This window comes from Aquila chrysaetos, chromosome Z (assembly GCF_900496995.4).
Source record: "Aquila chrysaetos chrysaetos chromosome Z, bAquChr1.4, whole genome shotgun sequence".
NCBI lineage: Eukaryota > Metazoa > Chordata > Aves > Accipitriformes > Accipitridae > Aquila > Aquila chrysaetos.
The window spans coordinates 4,688,881-4,716,312 of NC_044030.1; the positions used below are offsets into that span (position 1 = coordinate 4,688,881).

At 38.7% G+C, this 27,432-nt stretch overlaps 1 long non-coding RNA gene across 1 annotated transcript in view; it reads right to left on the minus strand.

The window, feature by feature from the left end:
- Nucleotides 1–142: 142 nt before the first annotated feature.
- LOC115337408 overlaps nucleotides 143–27,432 on the minus strand; it is a 149,451-nt gene continuing 122,161 nt past the window's right edge. The window contains exon 3 of the long non-coding RNA XR_003922135.1: nucleotides 143–1,284. This is a non-coding gene — a long non-coding RNA (uncharacterized LOC115337408). The remainder of the gene's footprint in view (nucleotides 1,285–27,432) is intronic.

The window sequence follows — 27,432 nt, forward strand, 5'->3', positions numbered from 1 at the left end:
CCCCTGCGTAAGTGTGTTCCTAAATGCCAACGGTTTAGGAGAACAAATACAAGACAATAAAGCGACCATCTCACAGCTCTGCTGGAAGGATCTCAAAGGAGAAGTGGTTGTTATCAGCCTAGACAAAACCATGAGTCACGACTTTATTCTGAAGCAAGAAATGCTTACTTTAATTGGCAGGAAAAAAATAGCTAAGCCCAACATCAATTAATGAAGGGAATGAATGCCTGGGAAAGGGCAACACAGGATTGTTTGACAAGTGACAAATGTTGGAGATTAGATGGAGAAATTAACACCCGAAAAATACCCAGAAGCTAGCACGAGTGACCTGCTCTGTATTTGTCTCTGAGCATTCTTTTATAAGAGTCTGTAAAAATGCAGAAAAGCTTCTTTCTCTGAGTTACCTTGCACCTGCCCTCATGGCCTGTCACTTTCGGCTACTTAATGCACAGAATCAGCCCTTACATAGTCAAAGGAAAGAATAGCAAAATAGTAAAAGAGATTGTATAAAAGCAGCTCGATGCTTCCTTTGGAATCTATAGGAAATGAAAACAGCTCCCCATTGTTGAGAATGAAAGACTATTGTTCTGGAAGAGCAAGAGCCATTAAGCTAATTACACATTTGCATTGATTTGGTGAAAACTGAATGAAGTTAAATTAACACAAGCCAGATGTAAACCAATTTAAATGTGTTCATTTAGGGGTTTTCACCAGTTTAATTGATTTAAAACCAATTTTGTGCATAAACAAGGCCATATATCTTTTTTCTTCTCCTTTACAGACTGAAAATTAGATAATCATTTCAACTTGGATTTTGATAACTCTACATTAAAAACATAGCTGTATTGCTATGTAAGCACAAGTCTCCTAATAATTAATACACTGTATATCCTTCCAGAAAGAGATCTCAAATTCAGATTTTTCTTTGTAACCAAATCCCATACACAGTGAATTGGATTCAAACTTGGGTCTAAGCCACCTTGGCTGGCAGGATCAGAATCATGGCATCATAGTTGTTGGAGGATGAAATTGTTCTCTGAGTCCACACTTGTACATTGATGTGGAAGTAGGTAATATCATGCAAGCTCCAGAATGATGCTCAGGAAAATGTTAATACAGAGCCCGGCTGTGGGCAGAATGGGTTACTCCAGTGCAGGAAGAAGACAGCATCCCCCTGTGCCTCTTCCCCTGTCCTTCTTGCATGTCACTTCTTGCTCCTTCCTCAAAAACTCCTTCTGTCAGATGGGCATAGCAGTAATTTACTGTCAGGCTCATCCCATGTGGCTTATTAGAAAAAAAAGAAGAGAAAAAAACTTAAGATTCTTAGGATATACAGAAATTAATAATGTTATTTAAAATTTCATATTAATATAGCGGGACAAGTGTAAAATGATAGTACATTTCTTTCTGATTAAAATTCTGCAACGGCATTGGCCTAAAATGTGTGTTTAATGTCAGGTCTTGCCTGGGTAGGTACTACTATATTGTCCCTCTAGGTCCTTTATTGTCCACATTTTTTAATAGTCAAGCCCATTTCTTCAAGTTTCCAAACTGCCAGGGGTGTGAGCTGGACAGGTATCTCCTACACTTTGTACTGTGGCAGATTTGGTATCTGTAAGTACAAGAGGGGTTGGGAAACCATTCCTCTGCTGTAGGTGATAGCATCACTGGCTGCATGGACATTTTTCTTTATTTTTCATCAATATGTATGGGATCTCAAAATGTCACGAAGTCTTCAGGCATTTCTGAAGGAAAGAGGCTGTGTATGTCTTAAACTCTCTCAATATCTCCAGCTCTGCATCTCACCCTCAACTGACTTTCTGCTGGTGGGAGTTTTGGCAAGGGAACAAGGTATGGTCTGTGGTTTGTATTTGTGGTCCTTAAAATCAGTGGATTGGAGAAGTTGCAGGTGGAGAGGACGAATCCACAGAACTCCTAAAATATGTCCTAAAAGCTGCTTTCTCTGCTGAAAAGTGAGGCATGAGGATGCTAATGTCAAAGTGACGGACCAGTGAGTACCCCACCACTGCTGCATAGCACAGAAATTCAGGAAGGGCCATTTTTGAGATGTTAAGAGAGTACCTATACACACACAGGCAAATGCTTGCATGTATACATATGAAATAGAAGGAATACAGGTGTGTATAAAAAAATGGAGCAATGCTGCAGACTCTACTCTACAGTAATGTACAAATATACATGTAGGAAAATAGAGCGTCTGCAGGAACCAATACTTGTCTTCTGGAGAAAAATGATTAACTTTTTATATTAGATCAGTTTAGACAAGCCAGGACTGAAGTTTCCTATATCTAAGGAAGGTTCAGTGTGTCGCCTTTAAAGCAAAGATGCATCTATAACATGCTAAACCCATTGAAATTTATCTTTATTCTTCATAGTTTGTTTAAAACCAGTAACTCTATTTGTTTGTCATAAGAAAATAGATATAATTTACAGTATTTAATTATACCTTATGTTATATTTTAGTTTATCATTAACATTAAAAAATACTTAGTATGGCATAATTAATAATAATGATGCAGACAATCCATTAATCCAATTAAAAATAAAGCACTTGATGTATTTACTTGTTCAAAAATGTAGACATTAAATTGGGTATTTTTTCAATTAAAAAGTTATGAACTGTGATTTGATGAGTCATTTTCTACCCCACTGCAAATATTTTCATGATGAAATATTTCATGTCTGGTAAGTCAGGATGCACTATTTTCTCCTCATCAGAACAGTGTGCAGGCTGAAGTCACTGTCATACTCCCAGAGTGGTAACCCAACTTGTAAATCTAAATCATCAGTTCCCATAGTTCCGTTTTGTTGGCTCTTTTTCACTGCAAATAGCTGCAGGAGTTCTTCACCTGAAAAAGATTAATTCCTGTCAGTGAATCATGCTCTCTTATTTCATTCCAGGGCTTTCTGGGAGTCTCTGGGATGCATACATTCATGGAACCTGACACCTGCATCAAAATGGTTGAGGCTGCTGAACCTTTGATGCAGGCAGCTCTCCTCCAAGGTACCCACTAGTCACAAAAATGAAATCTAAAAAAATCTTAAGAGAAAATTCTCCATGTCAGAATTTTGCTAGTTCTCAGATAAGCAGAGATCCCTCCTGGGTGGAAAAGTCTTGATTTTAGGTATTAAAGGAAAGGTGGTAAACCTCCCAAAACTCAGAAACTTTCTTCTTGTAAAGCAAAGAGTAATAAAAAGGCAAAGAGTGCAGAGATTTGGAAATAGTTTTTACAGCGCCTAAAAATGGGTGTTAGAAAAAACCCATGTATTTCAGTCTGGTCCCCTCTCCAGTCACTGAAGTTTAAATGTCACAAACATGCTCCTTACATTTCTAATAGAATACAATAAAATGGAGTCAGAAAGTAATTTCTTAGTGATAAGATCAACCTGCAATTCAAGTTATGTAGGAGATGGTCAACCCCCTTTTCCCCATTCTAAAAAATCGTGGCACTTCCTATTATAGTGTGGATATGAGGGATTTAATGGGTATATAGAGAGACTTTTTCCCTGTCTCTGTATTGAATTTACCTATTACACTGAAAACCCATTGGGTCAGAGACTGCCTGCTACTGTGCATTTGTACAGTGTTTAATATGATAGGGACTGAATCCTCGGCTGCTGAAAAGACAGAGACATAATACACATCATTGTTAATGGTAATTTCAAGCTGTGATAAAAATTATCCCTCCCAACAGTTTCTCTGCTTGAAAATGATGCTGAAAGCAAGTAGGAACATGCGGTCCTCAAAATTTGGCCTTCTGGTTTCTTTACTCAGGCTGTGCTCAGTCATTTTAAAATATTGCCTGTGTTTGTCTTAACTTTGGCTAACTGTGTCAAGCTTAGAGAAAATTCCACCGTAATCAATGTGTGTTTCTTTTTTACTTGTGCACCTCTATTTTCTTCCTATTGTCATTATTTCACAGTGCTTGGGGCACTGCCTCAGAGAACTCACAGACAACAAGGTAAATAACACTGGAAGGGAGAGAGAAAGATGCAATTAGAATATGTTCAAAATTTCTGTGTAGCATCTTTCCCTTGGGGCATATAAAAAGTCTAATCCACTTTTAGAGGTGATAAAAATTTCAGAAGTGTGTTCTATACCTGTATTATCATTTCAACTGCAAACACAGAATTGGAATTGTCCTTTAATGTTTATTCAGCTATAAAGTTGTAAGGAGCCGTATCGATGGTGATCCACAACTAATTATGCTGTATCATCATTTCCCAGCCCACATTTATGTAAACTTTCAAACATGCTCCTAGAGGTACGCAACTGTGTTAGCATATGTTTGTACTTAAGTGCATTTACAGTGTCTAAAGTGTATTTAGAGTTGCGTAGTCTTGCAAACACACACCAATTCTGTAATACTCAAACAAACTTGTTTTAACCCATTTTATTCCCAGAAATCAAACCTAAATTAGTAACCCATTTAGATATCTCTGATTGTCTGTTTCCCTGGTGTAATGACTAGACCAAGGCAATAACAATACTTCTTTATGCTATTGAAAGTGTGTATTAGGATTCAGGGAGAAGCTAGATTCAAAACACAGTCCCAGAGCTGAATACAGAGATAATGCATCATTCTATAGCAACTTTCTCCCGCCATTCCCAAAGCATTCACTGCACAAGCAATACCATTTTTCATCAGGAAATAAGGTTGTTTCTTAAACCTAACACACGACAATGCTTCTGAGACATGATTTTAAAGCAGCTGTGGCTTTCCACTTTATACCCGTAATGCGTCAACATGTTGGAAAAATAACCAGTTAAGTTCAAGTTTAAAACAAAGCAAAACAAAACAAACCAAACCAAAACCCTGCCCCATCTGTCAAATTGTGCGTATGACATCATCAGATATTCTGCACTTGTTTGCAGCCATTCAGACCAACCTGCCCCACAGTCTAAGCTTTGTGCTCCAGCTCTCTTTACAGGGTTAGCGGGCTGGAAAATTACCACATGCTGTCACAGTTAGCTCAGCCAGGTCTTGTTATCATTGTTTCCAAGGAATCCATTCATTCCATTATTTTACATATTGGGCAGACGTCCTGCCACTGAGGCTTGGGCTGCACTAACTTGAAGGGCCAAATGTTAATGGGTCCCTATTGTGGGCAGAATAGCAGCGTAATACGTGGGAAAAAATACCCAGACAGATCACTGACACTGGTTTAGGACCTCTAGACTTAGGGGGTAGCCTGTGAAGAGCTTTTATGTAAACAAGACTTGAATAAACAAAGACTATCTTCTCTGTCAATATTCATAACCCATAAATTTTTCCTTCTCTTCCCCCTCCTTCACCCCCCAGAGCAGCATAACTCTTCAGATACAAAGAGGCAAGAAAGTGGTACGGATGGTCAATGCCTTTTGCAGAGCGAATCTGTGGGATGTGTGCAAGAAACCATACAACCAATCCTGATTTATAAGGGATATTATTGAGCTCCTGGGTGGAACAAAGCAGTTTCATTTCAAGCTTGCTCTACTATCTGTGTGGCTGATAATGGAGCATGTGATTGTGGAAATTTAAAGCTTGTGATTTGTGTATGCCATGGCTGATGCGTCAAAACGAAGGTGGAGCATGTCTGTCTGTCTGTCCTGGGCGTGGAATTTCAAGTAAATGAATTGCACTGGTGACAAATTTTATATTCCTATTAGGAAACTGAAAAGCCAGGCAATGCTCAGGAAATACATAGTAAATTTTGAGTATTTAGAAAAAAACCCTATCAAGATAAAGCAAAAATGTGCTCAAGTTATGTTGTTGCCCCCTGACGCTAATGGTGTCTTTGGTTTATTTGTTAGGCCAAATGTTATTCTCAGTTGTTTCCCATGCACGTCCTTGACGTCGGTGAGTTCACTAGAACTTGGTTCTGATCTGAAGGAGCTCTTACTTTGAGATAGCTCCACTGGCTTCATTTCTTTCATCAGTTTTACCTCACCACGAGTGAGAGGAGGGTCAGGCTGATGGGGATGCAAATGGTCAGGGTGTCTCCAAACAGGAGGTGTCCCTGTCATCGCCAGAGATGACTTCTCAGGGGCCTCACTCCTATTAGAAAGAGATGTTCAGATTCCTTAATTTGAACAGAGTGAAGTTAAGAATAAAAATGTCTCACGTGAACAAGTTGCTAAATCCTTCATTTCAACAGTGAGCCACTTTAAAAACTTCTTAAAAATTAATCCAAAGAGAGAGAGAATCTCCAAATGCCTGGGGCTTAATTGCAGATCTGAATACACTCTCCTGCTTCTTGTACCAGGCTGGCACTCAGGAGGGGAAGGGGCTGGACTTGGCATCTGCTGCCCACAGCCTTTATTTCAGATACTGAGTTATTTTCCTCCCATTATTTTCTTTGCTGTTAGACTACGAAGGTCTTGATAACATGACCTGGCTGCTCTCACCATGACAGCATGTGGTAATTAGCTGAGTCCACTGGCATTTTGAAAATCTAAACACAAGTCTCAGATTTTTAAACTGGCCTGTAATTAGCACAGCTGTTATTTCAGTTAATTTGTTGTATTGATACTGTAAAGCTCTCCAAAGAGCTCCACAAAAGTTAGCGGCACAATGTATCTTGTTTTCTGCAAACATTTTGAGAATATTAGGTCACGGTACTGAGTGCATGAGAAGAATTCATAGGCTCTCTCTAAAGCCCGTCTGAAATATATTCTAGGTAGTAATAAGATGTGTTAAAATACTGGCACTATCCAAAAGCCAGGTTAGCCACTTCATGTCTTTATGAAATATATTCTATTTCAACTAAGATTATTTCTGTGTCTGGCAGAGCTAATTTTAAATAGTTCCCTTCTTCAGATGACATTAAGAACCAATTGACATAAATTTATTTTTCCATAAAAGTAATGTGTGTCAAGGCTAGATTTTCTAAGCCAAGCCGTCCAAGCAATCATCATAATCATTTTGTAAACTGTAGATAATTTCATCTTGGAATAAAAAGATTTTTTCAGGGTATGAAATGTTACATTAAGATAGAAATTAGAACTTAGTGTTGCCAGTTTGAATATAATCTTTTCAAAAAATCTTCCAGGGTTTTAAAATAAATGTAAGAAAGAGAGAAAGAAGGAAAAAGACTGAGAGAATAAAATTAATAAACAAGACTTTAAAAAAATCAATTATTTCAAGCATTCTGAAATGGGATATTTTGCCCTTAATTTTTCAAGATTTGTATTTGTGTGCATGCATGCTTTTGCTGATGTACTTAGGGGAGATGGGGTCTAGAATAAGTGAAACAGGAATGAATTAATAGGAATGGGCCCTGCTTTATGGGGTCTTTTAAAACTGCATTACCAAACACACAAATTTCATTATTCAATGCAGCAGTTTCTTACCTAGCTGTGCATGGCAAAAGTGTTTTTGAATGGGGGAAAAAAAGTGCAAGAAGAAAGAAATTTTAAAGTACAATGGCAGATAAATGCCTAAGTTACATTAACCTTTAGGGACATTAGGGCACTTAGTGAGCATTTTTTGCACCCTATTTCACCCTAAGTAACCTAATGTTCAGCCCTTAATGACAAAATAAAGGTCACTTGCCAGGGAGTCAAAACATGTCCCAGCTGTGAAGGATATTTTTGTCACTTAATTCAATACTACTGGCACTCCTTTGGGACATTCCTCCTTTCCTTGTTTAGGATAATGATCTTCCACTTTCAAAGAACTGGAGTAAATCTGCTCACCCTGAGCCCTGTGCTGTTTCTAGAGCCACCAGAAGCTCAGGTGACAAGGGAAGGTGTAGCCCCCATCCTACACCACAAAACTATCACTTGGTTTGTAAGGACTCAGCTCCCATCCTCTGGTCTCCAGCAGCCTGAATGTGACAGAAAACACTACTGGAAATTTTCACATATGGCTTTTTCTTCTTCAGGAGAGCTTCCTCACAGGATGAAAATTAAAGCCTGGGAACACTGCAAGGATTCAACCTGTCCTGAAGATCAAAACCCGCTTCTCTTTCTTAGATTGCATTTGCATTTGGAGAGGTCATTTTCATCAGCTGGATCAGGAGCTTTTTCCTTCAGGAAGCATCTGAAGATGTCCCTGCTAGCTGTGGGAAATCGCAGCTGCTGGGGCACTGGGCTGGTGGAAACAGGGTCTTTCAGAGATGTAGACCAAGTAAAATCTTCTCTATATCACAACACTTACATTATCTGAAATGTTCCGGATAAGGTTTTAGAGAAGAAGAAAAGGAAAGGCTTAAACCTTCTGATTAGTGGCCCAGATGGTCACTTCAAAGCTCATGAGAAAGAACTTGCCTACAGGCAACCAAGAAACTTCTGACTGTGAAGTATAAGCACAGACAAGTAACTTTCATTACTTGCCTCTAGCATAGACAGCTACCATTTATCTGAAATTTTGGGCAACCCTTGTCCATACTCTGTGGCAGTAATTAGATGGACTATTGCCCAAAAAGTTAAAAAAAAAAAAAAAAAAAAAAAGAAAATGTAAGTTATATCTTTATTTTTGACAGCCATCTTTTCCTAATAAAACTGCAGATAAATAAAGAACTGATTCAGTGTCCTTAAATGAAGAAAATAAAACAACTGCAGAACAGCTCCCACTGAATTTGCTGGGATTTTGATCAAGGAGTGCCGTCGGCATTCATGAAATTCACAAGAAAGGGCACTCAAGGCATTCAGCAACCTCTGCATTCTTGTCCCTTTATCACCTTCCATCCCATTGCAAAAAAGGAATAAAAATAGTTCAGCAAAGTATGTGAAAACAGTATAGACTTTATCTACATGACCCATCGTAACATGTTAGCAACTGTCTATGGTATTAGCCATTTTCTATCACGTTACATTAATATCATAGAATTTTAGCATTTGATTGCTCTAATAATGCCTTGCAATCATTCAAGCAATTTTCATATCAGATTAGTGAAAATAAAGGCTAATACACTCAGATGCCAGCATGTAAACTACTAATAGAACATGACAAATTTTTTCATGTTTTCTTGTATATTAATGTTTGCCTTTTCCATTTCAACATTTTCCTCCAATTTTTCATTACTAGACTTGGAGAATTAGTACATTACCTCTCACTTTTTAAATAAAGTGAGTAAACAAGGAAGAATCATGGTAGCAGTCAATTTTTTTTATCAACCTTTTATCAAATAAACAGCTGTGATGAGAAACAATGATGGCTATTGGGGAGGACTGTATGAGAAAACAAAATCAGAAATGATGTAACAAAACTACGGAAACTCATTTAAGATGTAGATCATGAAAAATTCGCAGAGGAGATGTTTTTCTAGGGATACAGTAATTGTCTCAAAGTAGTGAAAGCCCCTTTACATTATACAATCAACGTCAGACTGAAAAAAAAAAGCACTACAAGGTGCTGTCTAGGGAATAATCCTGTGCTAGGCAGCGAGAGGACCTGGTTGTTTCTGTCTTCACTGTCTCAGATGCTATGATTCAAGACTGGCTCGGAAGATGAAAGACTAATGGTATTTAATGGATTGCTGAGTTCTTCTCTGATTGCTACATGGGTTTTTGCTTTCAGAAATTAAATAATTTAAGAAGAGAAGAAAAAGGCTGTTCTATAGCTTCTGGATTTTTTTTCTTCCTCTAATCATATTCATATAAAAAGAGTCAAACAAAGCTCTTTCTGAGTCTGCACCACAGAAAAGAATCACTGATAATGCAAGTGGTGGAAAGGCAATGATGCAGCATGCCTACACTGGTGAAAGCAGTTCAGGTGAAGATTTAGTCTTTATTATGGTTTTTGGTTTTTTTTAAATATTCTGTTGTAGTTTGTCCTTCCTTGTATTTTTAATAAGCTTCATAATACCTTTTAAGAAATTTTTGAAAAAATTTCAAGGTGTCAGGAAAATCTGGAGAGGATTGGTGTGAAAAGAGACCATATGTGCTTAATTGCCTGGGAAACTCCATAGTCCCATTTCATAATCCTCTCAGGACACTTTCTGACCAAGTAGGCACATTTTCCGGAGCTAACAAAGGTTCTGACATACCAGTGAAAGTATTCTGGCAATATCTGGAATAGGGAGAAGGAAAGGAGGGAATGATTAGAGAAATCCAGGCTTGTTAAACTATGATACACGCTGATATGTAAAAGGTCATATTTCAGGTTTTGCCTTGGGCTTGTGCCATCTCTGTGTCTCTTGCCTGTGAAAAGGGCAGACTGAAAGCAGCCATTCTTGAATTTATTACTGCAATGAGCAATTCATTTAGACTGAAAGGGTACTAATTGCAGCAAGCCTTGAAACCCATAATTCTTGGTTTTTTTAATGAACAAAGTCAATCATTTCTACTCTACCATCTATTCATCCTCAGACTTCCTTCCTTGCGATCCCAGCAGATGTCATTGAGATCTCAGCAACATTTCTGGCATTTTCTGGTCTGTGTCCTCATCCCTCTGAGCAGCCTAGCTATGTTTTCTTCCTTGATCTCATTCAGGGAAATGAACAATTCAATTAGTTTTATAACATCCTGGACTGCTAGGTGTCTTCTACGTTTATTTCATACATGCCATAAACTTGCTATCATTGCTTCTGGCCCCTTTCCATGGGAGATCTTGAGATCCCTGGTGTTTCCTGCTATACCTGTTCAGCTGAACAACATTGGCTTCACAAGGTGCTTGCCCACCTGCAGCGTGTCTGAGCCATGAGCTGCAGAAACAGCAAGGCTTCCTCCTCACTGGATGTCGTTAGCAGCATCTAGGTGTTTGCTTCAGGCTGGAGCGCTTACAGGAAACTTCTGAAACAAGCTAGGAATAGCTTAAAGTAGATTACCTGAGAAGGAAATGCTGCTGGCAAAATAGCCACTCCTGCTGCACACCATACTGTTCATGAAGTGTGCAGCAGGAGTGGCTGCACTGTACTGTGGCCTCCAGCATGTTGGGCTCCCCATGCTGCAAAGTGCACAAAATAGAGCCTCTACCAGCCCGCTGCAGGAGCTGACCCTTATACTGCCGGCTTTGTTACGCAAAAGCTTTCCATCCACACCAACGGGACAGCAGGCACGGGGTGATATTCTAGCAATTAGCCTGGTTTCATGTCATGTTGGAGATTATAAAAATGCTGGAGATGACAATGTTTGGAATAAGTGTCCCTGTTGGTGTGGCTGTATTTATAGCACACTGCAACCATGCCTGTTCTGTTTGACATTAGGAGTTAACATCACCATACTTCATTTTTAACATCCATTAAATGGACGTAATAGCACAGTAACACCCACAGAGTTGTGTTGCAAGGATTAACTAATTATTGTGCACTTGTAAAGTGCTTTGAGATCACAAAATGAAATCTACTATTAAAGTGCAAAGTATTATCCTCATGCAGCAGTCAGAGAGCACAGTCTCAGAAAGGCTATGAATCTGTTATGAGTGTGATCCAAGATGGGACTGTCAGCTGAAGGAAGGACATGAATGTTTCAACTTTTATTTAAATATTAAACCACAGGTCTTTGAAACCCATACTCACTGATGTACTAAGTGAATGCTAGGCATGTACAAGGCATGTGAATCCAGAGTTGGTAACTAAGGATATTCGTTTTTCCTAGCATGCTGGAAACTTGGATGGCATCTGGGGAGAATCCAGTTCTCAATTTTTCACCTCTGTCCCTCTCCAGAAGAATGACAAATCCCCTTCTACCAAATTAAGTAATTCTTAGATGTTCTGAAAACAATGTTAGCCTCTTACAATTGCATTGCATTGTTTGTAGCCACCTGGTGTGAACTACTTCTTGTTTCCCTGAGGACCTGCTGAAGTCAGGGCACTCCTATTTCTACCATGCAACACCATGCATCAGACTATAAATGATTTTTAGTGCTGGTCCATGTGTCAGATTTCTGTAGGTGTTTTGATGCATGTGGACATGCCCCGATAGGACAGAGGTTCTTCAGTCACTTTGGCCTTTGGTGCTCCAAAAATTAGAAAAAAAGGATTGCACCAGAGATCTTGGCAGAACCCTTCCTGAATTTCCTACTGGGCATGAAAGAAACAGGCAGGAGAGGGTATTCCCCACTTCTGCCAAAATCTTAGTGCTGGGTTTGCACCTGACATCTCCCTGCTAGACTGCAGTGCCAGTAATGAAGGCTGCTGTGGCTGTGGAAGTACGAAGAAGAGCAAAGAAGGGTTTGAGCAAATTGAAAACAGATTAATAATTTCTGATATTGACCTCTAGTACTGCTACAGTCACATATCATATGAATTGTCAGCAAGATGGTAGCTGATAACACAAAAGGCTCAGAAGTGCGAGATTTAAATTAGAAAAGTATTTTCAACTACAATTCACAGCTTCTCCACAATGACAAATGCTTCATGCCATGTGAACCCTGAGAACACTACAATGGCCATAGAAGATACAGTTTCTTTTGTAACTGTTTAAAATCCTGGCTTATGTATTATGGAGCAATAAATAAAATTTAATTTTAATGGGGCTGCCAGACCAAAATGTCAGTTGATATTAAAGCGACTGTGAATGAAGGTGTCAATAGAGCTATATTGAGTTATCTGGCAGGATCTGGACCCCTATCTGATTACTAATTGCAGGCAGGTTCAAAGTGCCACAACTAGTTAAATTTGCTTGATACTTTACACATAAGGACTTTATTTTCTATTTGCTTCTTGCCTTCAGGGCCAACTCTGAGACTGCTGGACTTCTCCCCTGGTGCTGCGTGTGCCCTTCAGAACCTCTTTTGGGTCTTGTATCTTCTTATTCCTATAGACTGGTGTCACAACCTCCTTTTCTGGTGGGCAATTACCAACAGAGTTATGGGTGTCCCCATGTGAAATAGTTTCCTGGGGCCCAGCAGAGGTGCATATGAGTCATTTTGGCTTAATGCATCTCTGAGACACCCTTGTTCACAGGCAAAAGTAGTACGATGTCATGTGGTGCTTTGCGTCTTCTTGTTGATCCCAAACTCACCATTTCCTATCCGTGCTTATAAGCATGTCTAGATTCTCATCAGGCTTGTCAGAATAGAATGATTTTGCAAACTGCTGGGACAAAGGGACATCATGGGCTGTCTGAACCCACAGAGGAGATGTCAGCTGCCAACATGTAGTTTAGCAGTTCAGCGGCCTGGTTCTGGATGTTGATTACTTCTTCACTCCAGTCCAGTCAAAACCTTGATAACAAACATGCACCTCTTCAATACACTTTTTCTTATAAATTGAAAAGCTTTTTATCCATTGTAGTCATATAAGTTACCTTTTTCAAATGAACTATTAAACGCATTTGGAAATGTACTTATTTCCAGTCATAAATTTACTATAAATAGAAAAATCCCCCAGGTATATATTCTAATGTTGGTTTTTATCCAGACTAGCCCATTCAAATATCATATAGTCATGCCCACAGAATCACACAGGTGGGTGAAACAAAGTGATTTATAAAATGATGTTTATTGTGTTCTATTTCTCTGCTCTCTATTTCTTAGTCTTTCTGGCACACAGCATGTTAGCAAGGATTTCTTTGCAGCCATGAGGCCCACAAGTCTACTTTTTAAAGAAAGCTGAGATTCTCATGCAATTTCCTGACATAGGTAGTTGTTATTTTAAGCAAAATACTATATACTGTGAAAAGTATGATGACATTGCAAGAACTGGTACACTGGAAACAAAATCAGCAAGGAATTACAGTTTCACAGAATTTTTCTGTATATTTAAGTTATGTATTGTTAGTGTCACCTTTTAGGTTCTGCTTTTAAAACTGTTATGTCAGTTCATGGATAAAATACAATTGCACACAACACTAAAATAGCACCTTTTAGATATTGGCTATGGGACTAATATTCTATTTGGAAAGTAAGAAATGCATTTTGTTACTACTGTGCTTGGAAATATTCCTAAGGAGCAGACATATGTCAAAGGAGTAGGCACATTTCAAAGGAAGAAGCCTCCATTACATGATAGGACTAATAATTTTTTATCAATTAGAATTCCTTAGGGAAAGGAGCCAGCCATCTTCATTAATAATATTAGTAGCAGTTGGAATCACACCATCTGTCTAAAGATACGGTTAATGCTTTTAAAGAGAAATGTCAACTGTTTAAAGAACAATTTTGAGAGGAAGGAAAGGGAGAAAAAGCAAAGATGTCTCTTGGTACCAGCTGTAATTTCTCCATCATCAATGGATTCAGACCTCTGTTTCTTAAACTATTTTTGAGAGTGAAACTTTGTTTTCCTGTCCTGTTTTTTTGTGTATATTATATTATATTACATTATATGTTACGTTATGTTACATTATGTTATGTTATGTTATGTTACTCTGCTATTCCATCAATGTGATTAGTTGTAAGCTGGACTTATTTTAACTAAGAGAAATCAGTACTTCCCTATGTTTTGATGTAAGTGGGTAGCTTAGCTTTACTGTCTGTCAAGTTCTGAGAAATGGTGCTTGGAACTGTACCCTATGCTTCTGAAGCATAGAAAATATTATGATTTCAGATATACCTTCTGCCTCAAGTTGTCACAAAACTATCACTGAATATTTGCCAGCATCTCACCCAAAGGGAGTGTGAGAATAATGAGTACATCTTGTTTATTGAATAAGATTGCAAAAAGTTAACCAGATATTTTGTATTTCTAGGCTGCTACTTGTTGAAGCTATGGCTTCTCTGGCACTATGTCTCAGATATAAATGTAATTATTGTCTAGGTTTCAGAGATGTGGATGGCACAACTTGCTTGTGCTGTTTGAAGAATGGATCTTTATGAAGCTTTTTTAATCCTAGTAAATACATAGAGATCTCAAAGACTTATACGTATCTTTCCTTTTTTTTTCTACTCTAGTTTGAAACTGGGACTTGCCCATTCCCCTTATCAGTAAGTTTGAGAATTCATGAGTTCTTCATGTCTGTGTTTTACTGGGGTGATCATGTACTGCCCACTGAATCCTGTCTATGTGGAGTAGCTATTGAATAAACTCAACAGATTAACTATAGCTTTTGCTGCTGATTTCATTATTATTTTGTAATTCATTCAAAATTCCTCAGAAAATTATCAGTAAGTCAATGTTTTTACCCACTTCCTACTCTCATCTAGAAGGGCCCCCTAATTTTAGTTCCCCAGCTAACATCCTTAGACATAATCACTTCTTGTGTGTTCCATATTTATCTTGAGAAGCTTTAGGGGGTGGGGGTTTGGCATATGCTGAAATTCAAGTGGCACATTTTTTCATGTTGAAAATTTTTCTGTGGCAGAAAGGGGAAAATTAGAACCATGATTTGAGCTCCAGAGTAAACCAGACAGTAGGCATTAGAGCATTAGAAGAGATTTTGAAAGAAAGAATAAATGAAAAAGTATTAGGAGTTATTAGTAAATGGAAGGTGAAGTGAAATGGCAACGTGGTTTCCCTAAAAGTAATCTTTTGCCAAACTAACATGGTATCTTCAGAAGTTTTAGTTATACTTATGAGAAAGCTAATCTATAGATAGATATAGATTAGAGATAGAGATAGAGGTAGAGGTAGAGATAGATATGGACAGATAAAATCTGTCTGACTTGAGTAAAACTCCTGATATATGGCTATAATGGAAATTCTCAGTTAAACTGGCAAAATGAGGATTAGCTGGCAAAGTGTGACATGAACATGGAGATGAAAGAATAGGTGGCCAATGTTTGTGCTGAAAGGAGAAGCGTCAGACAGGAGGGCAATGAGAGTTGACTTCCTTATGGAACTAGTATTCAGCCCAGTCTTCATCAATAGTGACTTCATCATTAGCCACCTTGACAACTTGGCAGAAGAGGTAGTACTAATGGAAATTTGCAAATGCTCAAAATTAGTAGCAACACTGGAAGCTCAGAGTACAACAAGGGGAGTGACGAATCTTGATAATTAGAATAATAAGAACTAGATACAATTTAAGGTAGAGAGTGCACAGCATTTAATTTAGGGACTAATAACATAATATATTTTTTTAACTATTAATTTTTTTCCCTAAAAAATCTGAAGATGTTGTTCATTGGATGACTTGAAGCCATCAGTGTTGATATAGCCATTGGAAAAGCACAGGTGAAGTATTTGTACAAGGGAAAACCCATCTGCAACACTTTGTAAGGCTCTGGTTGCTCCTATGTGGGAAGAATGAAATCAAACCAGAAGAGATCCCAGAGGCTGAGATGGAAGATAAGAGAGCAAGCAGGCTGTTCTGGAGGAAGGGAAGAAAACACCTTTGCTTATTTAACTGAACAAAGCAATAACCAAAAGGCCATATTATTGCCTCTCTTTATGTGACAGAGGCAAACACCAGGGAAGGAAAAAAGCTATTTATGGAAAAAGATAGGACTAACACAGAAATAAATGGTTAAAAATTGCTATGTATGAACTGAAAATCAGCTGAAGATTGTGAAGCATCTGGGGAATGAACTTCTAGAACTGTAAGAGTTATCAGGGAAGAGACATTTATTAAAATAATCACATGACGTGATAGCATTTGATGGTAGAGCAAGGGACTTGCAGGGAAACAGACTGACTAACTGGCAGGAGATCTCTGTCGGTCATCCAGTCTACACTCATTTTCCCCTACTTATGTCCTTGTCTTCCCTTCCCCCAACTTTTACAGCTTTTGTGATTTGGTGATTTACAATTTCCCATGGCCCAGAAAGAGAATGCAGCTTTCATGCAAGCTGAATTACCCTAGGAAACACCAGCATGTCCACCTCAGCTGTTATCTCTGATTTTCCTTTCAGAATATTTATCTTCAAAAACAGTGGTAACAATGAAGAAAGAAATCAGGGGGTTGTTGAGTCTGTGTTGATTAGTATTAATAAATGATACAATTTCATGAATTATTTGTCCTTTATGGTCATTTATTGAACTTAGAATTTCTTTTTTACAGCTCTGCTTAGAGGTGAACAGTTTGAATTGCCAAAGTTTGCATTAATATTATTTTTTTTACCTTTGAAACAGTCCACTGTGCTTATAACAACACCATCCAGAAGAAAGCTTCTCAATTTGGGTGCAAACTGCTCTGGCAAGTCATGCCAACTCCTACTCTGCATCAGACAGAAAATATCAGAGATGATTTAAAACCATCATTGCAATTTTGTACCTTGGACCCTCTCACTCAAAAACTGATTGTATCTCTCCATAAAAGAATATCAGCATTTTTCTGATTTTTTTTTTTTTATTAAGAAAACTGTGACTAAAAGCTCAGTTGGCCAATGCTGGTACAGTACTATCTCAGTCTCAGCACCTTTTGGTTCTTGAGCATATTCTTCAGATTGTCTTTCCCATTTTGCATCTCCAGGGTAGTTGATTTACCTTTTTCTTGGAAGGTTATTTCTTTTCCTGGATCTGGTTCTGCGCTGACTTGCTTCATTTTTCAGTGGTACAAACCCATTGATGTCAACTAAGTTGTGTTGGGGGAAGAGACTGGGAAGTATGTCAGGACATTTTAATCCCTGATGGATACTTCTTTAAAGGCAGATATGAGGGCTCAGATAAATTCAGGGGTCATGTAAATAAACCACTTCAAGGAATAAACAGGGAAGAGTGACGGTGTATAAAGGGGAACAAGTACCCTGATGTCCACGAGACGTCCTGTCTGGGTGAGTTGAACTGACGTTTCTTTCATTTCTATGGCCTTCTTGTGAAACCCAAAATTTAATTTTTTTTTTAAAAAAGAAGCAGTTCCAAAGAAGAAACATGCATGAAAATTTAAAAACAAAATTATTTTAGGTCTGCAAGAAAATAAAAACTTGAACATTTCCTTCACTGTTTTTCATGTTGACCAGCTGTGTTTTGATTTCTTGGTTTTGAATATTCCTGTACCCGTTAGAAAGATCATCTGGGGGATTTTAGTCATCAGTAAAGCCTACCTGGACTATTTACACAAAAATGTTCGATTGGAAAATGTTGATTTTCAGAGATGAAGGTCTGCAAATGTACCTGTTTTGATGAAATTTTTGACCCTCATGCTATTGTTCCTACAGAAAACAGCCTAGATTTAGTCTTCCGGGGCAACCCTGGTGCACGGTTAAGAAATACTGGACTTTATCAGTGTCTACAGCTCTGTGTTATATTGTCATTTTGGATCCTTGAGTCTTATTAAGGCAGAGGTTTTGTTAGATACATGATTTTTTTTATGGAGGATCTTAAATTTCTGCCTTACAGTCAAGGACTCCTGTACCACTTGTCTCTGTTTTGTGAAACTGATTAAGGAAAACTGTTGTAAGGCATTTTAGGGGACCAGCTAGAGTTAGGCAATGCTATAGTCCTCAGGCATGAGGTCAAACTGCAGGCAGTGCTGCCCTAGAGCTGTGGATCCAATAAGCCCTTGCAACCATCTGGTTGTGAGACAAGCGTCTCGAAGATCAGGGAAAATACTGGTTTAGAAACATTGCCCAGTGGAATTTGTGAAAAGAAGCTTTGGAATTTCCTTTTCTGTCAAGGCAGAGCTTTGAAAATTATTTTTTTTGTGTGTGTGTGTGTGTGACATAACTCTGTCAAATCAGTTCCCTGTATTTATCAAGAGCATATCCAATTTGATAGCAGAGGCTCACAAACCACAGCAACACACAGCTTGGTACAAACTGATTTACTAATTTGCTAGCTTTCTCTGCACTGTACTACGGCACACAAAATTGCAAATCTCAAATAGCAGCACTTTTTTATTTGTCATATAGCAAAAAAATCTAATGTGCAGTGTTTTAGCATGAGAACCCATTCAGCAAAATCAGGTGAGAGGAAGACAGAAAGTTAATGAAGATGCTACATTAAGAACAGAGCAATGCGGAAAGTGTACATGTATGTTTCCACTTCGTGAGATTGAAGGAACCTGTGGCAGTGCAATAAGCAGGAGAGGCTTTCCATCAGTTCACAGACGTATAGCGAATAAATTAATTTCCTTTGCAGTTTATTAGGGCTCAGGCTGTGTGCGACTGGAATTGTGGAACATTGCCTGTGCATTATTTGTACATAAATTCAGACTTCTAGTGGCTGCCTCCCAAATGGCACACTGGCTTCGTGTTATTGACTGTACCAGCCTAATAGACATATCAGGACTTACATGCACACTTTAGTCGTGCATAAATTGATGGTAGCTGCAAATGTTTCTTATCATGAGGCTCTGTGAGGTGACTTTTCATAGGCTAGCTTTGTCATTTTTACCTGACTATTATGAATTCTAATAATAATAGAATATTTACTTATAATTTAGAATATTTAACTTCATTGGCTGTTTTCAGTCCCTTAATATTAGATTGGTTTTGCTTAAACAAGTGTAATTTAGGGGTCTGTGTGCTTGTGTGTACTACATATTGTTTATTGGCAGTTGTAGATAATTCTAGCCTCTCATTGACTTTATGCAAATATCACTCTGTTAAACTAGTCTGAGGCCAGAATTGGGCCCTTTCTCTCTTTGCCAAGCAAGTTTTTTGAGTGGGAATTCATTTAAGCCTGTCAGACAGAGCATTTGTGACAAGGAGCTTCTGAACCTACAGCCTGTCTGCAAATGCCCTGGAAATGGTTATGAAGGAGTAAATGCGGGTCTGATTCATCTTCATGCTAATATACTAATTAGAAGCATTTTCGGGCCAGGGAGCTTTAGCTTAGGCCTCAGAGCTGAGATGACTTCAATAGAGAAGGTGGGTGTAATGACCTTATGCTGCAAGGTGGATTACTTCAGTCACATCATCACTTTTAATTCTTCTTGATCCTTATTGAAGCTTTTTGATGCCGTGGAGCATGGGGCTCTTTTGAAACCCTCTGCAATATCACTTTGTAAGTAGAAAACAGGTGTTTCCCAGAATGTTTTCACTGTGAATTGGGGTAGCTTCTGGCATTTTGCCTTGTCTGTAGGTATCTGCATGTAGGGTTGTGCCTCTGTGCGTTTAGATTTCTGTCTCATATATTTCAATACACTCGTTCCATTTCTGAGTTATTTAGTCTTAATTGAATGTTAAGGCTCTGTGTGCAAGGCAGAAGAGGGAGTGCGCTGTGATACAGCATTAGCTAACTGCTTTCTGGTGAATGTGGGGTCCCTAACTCACAGGCGATACAGCCTGAAGCAGTTATGATGCCTTGAAGCCTCATGAATGAACTGTGAAGATGAATGTATTCCACCCTGTCATCTTCCATATTAGTATGCAACCTTTCTGCCAGACATCATTAGCAGTACTAAGTCAGTGCTGTCTAGAGGCTTCCTTTAAAATAAATACAATAATTGTACTGAGCCCCCAGCTAATGTCACATCCACCCCCAGATTTAAGGAACTTAACCTACTTTTACAGGTGTTTTCCCCAAATTTGCAGGTACTCAGGGGTCTTTAGAAATAGGAAAGGAAGAATACTGTTTTGTGGGAACAAATAATCCACAAGTGCCACAAATGTAATTAATTCCCATAATCATGAGACTGATCATATAAAAATAGTTACACAAACAAAGAAAGCCCAAATAATACCTGAAGGGCTTGGCCAGCTCCATGTCACAGTTGTTAACCAGGTAGTTGGGCTTTAAAGTCTTGAAATTAAATGCATGCTATTTAGGCTTTGGCCAGCTCTCGGATCCCTACATCTGACCTTCCATAAGTTAAACATCTCATGCAATGAAGTGTCCCCACTGGTGTGGGGGAGACATCTCCAGACTGCAGTCCATCTCATCTCCAGTTAAGTGTCTAAAAAGCACTTAGAAATAATTGTCCTTCTTTGTTGTGAAGGTGAGCTTGAATGACCAGCACAAATTTGATATCTGATTTTAAGATGGTAGAGGCTAGGAAGTGGCTAGGACTGGTTCATCTAGAGGAGTCACATGGCCACAAAGGCTGGAGGGGACCTCTGGACATTACCTGCTCCAACTCCTGTACAAGGCAGGGCCAGCTTAGCTCTGCTCTGAGTTGGTTTTTAAATATGTCTGCATTTTGACTATTGCCTCCTGTTGTGAGGTTTCAGGCTGTCTGAGGAGAGAGATCACAGGTGCTGACTTTCCTCCCCATCTCTAACAGCTAAACATTGAATTATTTCTCTTCAGTTAGAAAGTAAGATTCCTTAGCCTCTGTAAATGCAACAGTTAATATCAAATTAGACAAGCCTTGTGATAAAATAGCAAGATTTGGCAATGCAGTGGCTTCCACAAGTGATGCTAGGTTGCTCCAGTGCAACAGCCGTCACTTCACTCTGCAGAAGGCAAAATGTCTCACTGGGTTTTGCTAGTCTGAACTGGAACAAGGGTCCTTCTTGGCCTGGCATAACCCTGAGCCCATGAGCAAAGCACACCAGTCCTGAGCTGAGCTTATCTGTTCAAAGACAGCCGGGACCTGGAGCAGCTGCCCAGCTCCCAGCGTGGTGATGGCACAGGATCAGAGGTTGCACTGCCAAAAAGCCCCATCACAGGCCCCTGGGTCCCTCTCTGCCAGCCAAAATCTGCATCAGTGCCTGTTGTGAGATGCCTTCCCGGGTCCGGGCTGGCTGTGTCAATCCGCTTGAGGTGCGAGCACAGCGAGCTCCCATCTGCCTGCAAAATGACGGCTCAGGCACTCGCTGTGTGCCCTTTCCCCAGCCTCCTCGGTCATCATTTGTGACTCTCTGTGACATCTTTTCAGGTTTTGTCATCCCTCCCATCAAGCGAGGATGGGGCAGAGTATTGCAATGCCAGTCTCACCAATGCACGCACAGAGCAAGGCCAGTCTTGGCATTTAACTTTTATTGTATGTCAAGGATCATGTTAGTTCCTCTGCCACCATATGTACCCCCAAATTCACATAGAGTCTGCTACCTTTGAAAACCTTAAAGTTTGTCCCCCTGTCCTCAGAGGGGTTTTGTAGGAATTTTTCTTGGTTACATCTGATTTTATTGAAACACGTTCTCTTAATTGTGATCTTGCAACATCATTATTCAAGGCATAGCTATTCTATAATTCATTGCCATAGCTGCGTACTGCTCCATGAGTCTGTGTACCACCGGCAATCTACAGAGGCTGGTGTTAATAAAAATACTGAATAGTTTTGGAACAAGAACTAGTCCATGGGGGATCTCATTAGGAAGGTCCATCTTTGATGTCTCCTTACTGATTGATCTCAAAATATAAAAGGTGAGTCAGATTTTAATCTAAACAGGGTGAGCTCCCTCAGTTTCAGTTAGTGCCTGTTTAAAACCCCTAAAACATCATACAACACAAAGTGTTGGATAAATTAATGCATATCATATTGTATACTATGTCAAAACTATTTTATTGACCAGATCATGCAAAAAATAAATCAAGAATTTTATAACTTCTGCCTTTCATGAAAGCATTCTTATGATTGTACTGATTATCTCTAATTCTAGACTCTAATTCTCTAGTTGCTTCCCAGATTAGCTGTTTTCTTCAATGTTACTTTTGTGTAACTTTACCTAAAGTTACTCTAACTGATCTGATCTATAAGTTCAATCCAAGTCAAGCTTTGCACCCTGTGTTGTAGACCTCCTTTGGAAATCCTCTGCCAGTTTATTAGCATTCATTAAAAACAGCGATTTACAATTCAGAGAGTTCCTTGCATAGTTCAGCTAGGATTCTATGATTTTAGTTATCCAGGCCTGTTTACTGGAAATACTTAGCTTTAGCCACTGTTGCCTTTCAAGTTTCTTTCTTTCTTTTTCTTTTTTTTTTTTTTTTTTTTTTTTTTTTACAAATTACAGGTTTTCTATTCTGTTGCTTGTTGTTGGCTTTGTTCTAGGTATAGAAAGAAATGTCTGCGGACACATTTTTGAGCCCTTTTGACTCTTTCATTTACAATTATACCATCTCTAATGTTCTATAATGAGTGGAATTCAACCTCTGATCAATACAGAGCAAAGCACTGCACACAGCATCACTAGGCAGAAATATTTTTTTTATAAGTAAAGACTGCTAAGCTATCAGACATTGTTTTCTCCTGTCCCTTCATCCTCTGGCTTTGTAACTTTCAAGTAATATGAGATTTTAGAAAAAATTAGAAGGAGCTATGGATATAATTTAAATGCCCTAATTTTTATTTACCCTCACTTGCTAATCCAGATGGATTATGGCATGAAATAAGCATCCAGTTTGGAGATCCTGAACTCTTGCTTTGAAATCATCAGAACAAGTTCTCATCAGGGAAGGAGGAAAGAGGAGTATGTCCAAACAATAGAAGTTAGTTTTGCAACTGCTAGCCTCTTGAAAAAGTGAAACATAAACAAGGGCTCAAGGTCTGACCACAGGGGTGTGCATCCCAGCATAAGGACAGATATAAATGCAAGAAATTGAAACTGAGCTAAAGAAAAAACCTAGCTCACTCCTTCTTAGCTGTATTGGTCATCCAGGATTAATGGGATTAAATAAACTAAAATGGTTAGTCATTAAGACCAACAGGTAAGAGGGAGAGTGCTGAGTAGAATGGTAGTATTTTTACAATATTTTTTTAAGCCTAAATGTACACATTAAAGGAGATTACTTTGTCATAGTAATCATGCAAATACATTCTGTGAGAACTGGAAAGAGTATCTTTTATGCCATAATTACTAGGAAGGCATTATGCTGCTCTGCGTATCTACTATTTCTCCATGAGGCATTTCCAGATCTTTTGTTATTTGTTTAGATGACGTGTAAATCAGACACATGCTCATAATTTCACTTACGCTTTTAAACAACATGTAGTTGCATAATTATCCTTTTAACTACCATTATTGTCCTCTTTGGGCAATAGTGTATCATTTGTAAGGTCATTATCACTCTGTAAATTCTGCACAAATTGTATGTACAGTATATAACTGATATGGTAGTACGCAGTACATAAGTATAGAGAACAGGAAGGGTCAGCCTGACCCTGAGCTTATAAAACTCTGAGGAACCTTAAGGAGGAAGTATCCAAACTGCAGAGCACCAGTCCACAGGCACGCAAAGCTCACGTTAATCCAATAAATAACAGGTTTTACTTAAAAAATATCTGCTAGAAATAAAGGAGAAATCATGGGTTATTAACAATAAGTTTTTTAAGAGAGACTGTCAGCTCTGCTGTGCTGTGGCTAGCGCAAGAGCCTTATAACATGGCTTTGCACCGGGAGAGAAATCAGTGCTGGAAAATAAGACAGTGCAGCTTATTGTATACGCAGCACTCTGATCCCAGCATGAGGAAACTCACAAACAGCATGTGTGCAAGCCCCTTCTTCAGGAATCACAGAGACACCTGTTTGATTTTTAAGTTTTTTTTCTTTCAATATTTGAGGTATTTGAAACAGTTGAAGGTAAAACACTGCTCGTTATCATTTCCCAAAAGAAGTGCTATCAGAAAACCAATGTACCAAAACATTTCTTTGGTACATCAATTCAATGTACCAAAACACCAGCCTCAGGAAGTCTGCCAAAAATACACTATAAAAGTGTTTGTTGGGCTCACTATAACATTAAAATTTCTTCAAATTATCATTTGCTTGTCATTTCCTAAAACCACCTTTTTGCCTTAAATAGATCAAGAATTCTAAGCAAGACATAAAAATGTCAAAAAATCATCAGGCCATACTCTGAACTTTGTGTTGTATCAAACATATACCTTTGTCTATTTCTGTTGCTACTCTTTGATAATAAAAATTTTTTTCTCGTTCTTATGGGCATCCTTTAGCCAAATCCCTCCTTGCAGTGCACATTGTCAGTGATGTACTTCCTGGATAATCTACAAAGACAGATATTTACATATCTTAAAGCTGAGGTGTTAAAAAGAAGAAAAGGGTAGTGCAACCAAGTATTTCTTAATTCAGTTCCCAAATTAAAAATAATTTTGACAGACTCTGAAGGGTATTTCACTGGTTTCCCTCTGCCCAACTTTCTGATAATGTTAGACAGTCGGCAGGAAGCTCATTTGATGAAGATAAGTGATCCGTCCTGGATTAGCTTTTCTCTTTTAAGTTTCATAGTGTCAGAAGACATCCATCTCATGATAACCACTTCTTTAATATGGCATGGGGGGAAGAAAGGATAGTGGCATAAATATAAAAACTCCAATTGAATAGACAACATGCTTTCATCCCAAATGAAATTAAACATGTTTTGAATTGGAGCTGGACTAGCTGCAGAGCAAATAAAGTCCCTTTGTCATGTCTTGAATCAATTAATACATTCAGATAAGAGCTAGTGAGTTGTGTTTGGCCAAATTTTCTCCTACAGAAGCACATGTTTAAACATGCATAATTTAAAACAGAGTACTGAACTTGTAAGATTTTATATGTTATTCTGTTGTATGTGCCACACTACAATGATCCATATAAAAAATGAGGTAACTACTGATGAGTACTACTGTTAAATGATTTCGCTTTTTTTTAATGAAGGGATGAGCAAAGGCACGTGCAAGCATTGTGAGCAGCACGGTCTCCCTAATGTGGAATTTTATGGTCTCCAACAGCCAGCAAGACCAGACCAACAATCTGTCCTACAAGCAGCCAGTGAGATGTTTCCCTCAAACTTAACTTATGTAAATAAACACAGCTCATTCGGGGAGGGTGGGAGAAGAGGAGGTAAGAAAAAGAAAAATAAGGCACATCTTCTTTCTGCTGCACTACTTCTTCCATCACACTGAAAACTCCTGGCAGGCAGAAAGCATTCAAGTTCAAAACAGTAACCAGTCTGCATCATCAGGGGGATCTTCAACAAGTCTGCTGTGTTTTAATAGAGAATGGTAGTCTGGTGAAGGAAAAGAAACACTTATTTATTGGGGCAGATAAGACTGCCAAGGCTGCACTTGAAAGGTTTTAGGATCATCCCTCAGCCATCAGTACTCTTCTCTGATGAATTACAGAGAAGCTTAGGTACCTTTGGACAAGGTTGAGTTTATTTGCTCCTCCATTTGTTGCAAAGCACTGGTGATTTTGGAGGATACCACGAGTGGAAGCTCATTTAAGGACGATAAGCTTGAACGAGGAGTAGCAGTCATGCCATCATTGGCATTGGTTGCTCTGGTACCACAGCAGCAGAGGCAGCTTTCAGAGAAATGGGGAACCCACCAGGCTTCACCATTCACAGTCATGCACGTTGGCTTGGCCAATGCTGCACAGAAGGGAGGAGGCTGTACAGTAACTCAGCCACCGAGCAGTTTGATTTAAAATACTTAAACTTTGCCTTGAGAACCTAAATACTGAAAAGGGGACCATTGTTAACAAGCTTTTCTAAGGCAGACATACTTTGAAAAGTATAGGTACACCATGTATATACTCCACATTAAATTATCTTTTTTAAAATTTTCCCTTTTTACTGGTAGAATAAAGTTTAGCATTTTTTTTTATTTGGCTTTGCATGCAAAAAGAGAAAGACAAGTAAAAACACATACATTTTTTGCTTTATATTACAACATAATTCTTGTCTAAGTTACAAATAAGTTATACTACAGAAAATTATGCTTTGGGAAGGAGTGGTTTGAGGCTGTTTTGATGAGACAGGCAACATCAGTACAGAGATAATTATAGTCATTCTTTCATTTGATCTGTCTAGAAAACGCCATATTTTTATCAGATTTCATTCTGTGTTTTCTCCCATGGTAGGAAATGTAAATCTTTCTATTCAGCTATGTCAGACTGTTGGAAATTTTCTGTTTTCTTACTGTTGTGACTGACAGGCTTATTTTTAGGCCATTCTGAAGATGCTTAGAGTGACTGACACAGTGATATCTCAACGAGGAGTGCCTCAAGTGTGAACATTACAGTACAAAGTTCTGAAAGGTGTTTGCATCCAGGAAAACCAAGTGCCAAGCAACAGTTGAGCTCCCTGGGGTCTCTCTGCAACTTCTTGTGCTTGGCAGGCTCCAAAGCTGTTTTCAGCCTGTTTTCCTTCGTCCTGGTGGCGTGGTCCCCCTTAATTCACTTGGCAGCTCATGCCATGTCAAAGGCCACTGATCTTTCCACTCTGATGACAAAAAGACTGGAAACAGATTGTGCTTGGAGAATTGGTCCCTGGGATAACAACAGTGATAAACTGGAAGACTAAACTCCCAGTATTGTCTAGAGCGTATTGTTAACCAACTTTCTTTTAAAGAATAATAAAGACACTCACTTCCATGTACTCTGAAGTCCCTGGAATATAAACAGCTTTTAACAGACCTTGATTTTTTTTTTTCCCTTTAAATTAAAATGAAATCCATAACTCTTGCAGACTGCTCCCTACATTACAGAGCTTCTTGTAGGGTGTGTTTCACTAACAAGCTAAAATCCAACACAGGCTGGTGTTCTGGGAAAATTACTTTAAGAATGCCAAAAAATGCCCCACACCCAAACCAAAAAACCCAAGTGATGAGGAATGCATCTAATGCAAATGCATTTTCAAGTATCACACAGAAGCGGGAAAACAGATTGCTTGAGAGGGTGCTAAAAGTATTAACCAATACTTCTAGGGTGTCATTAGGTCACCTGCCTCTCTTATGCAGCTATGCAGCTTTAGCAACACCTACAGTTTCCCAATGGGAATGGCAAGTATCAGATCTTTTATTGCAAATCTGATTGCAAATCAAGAGACAGTTTAATTTTTGCT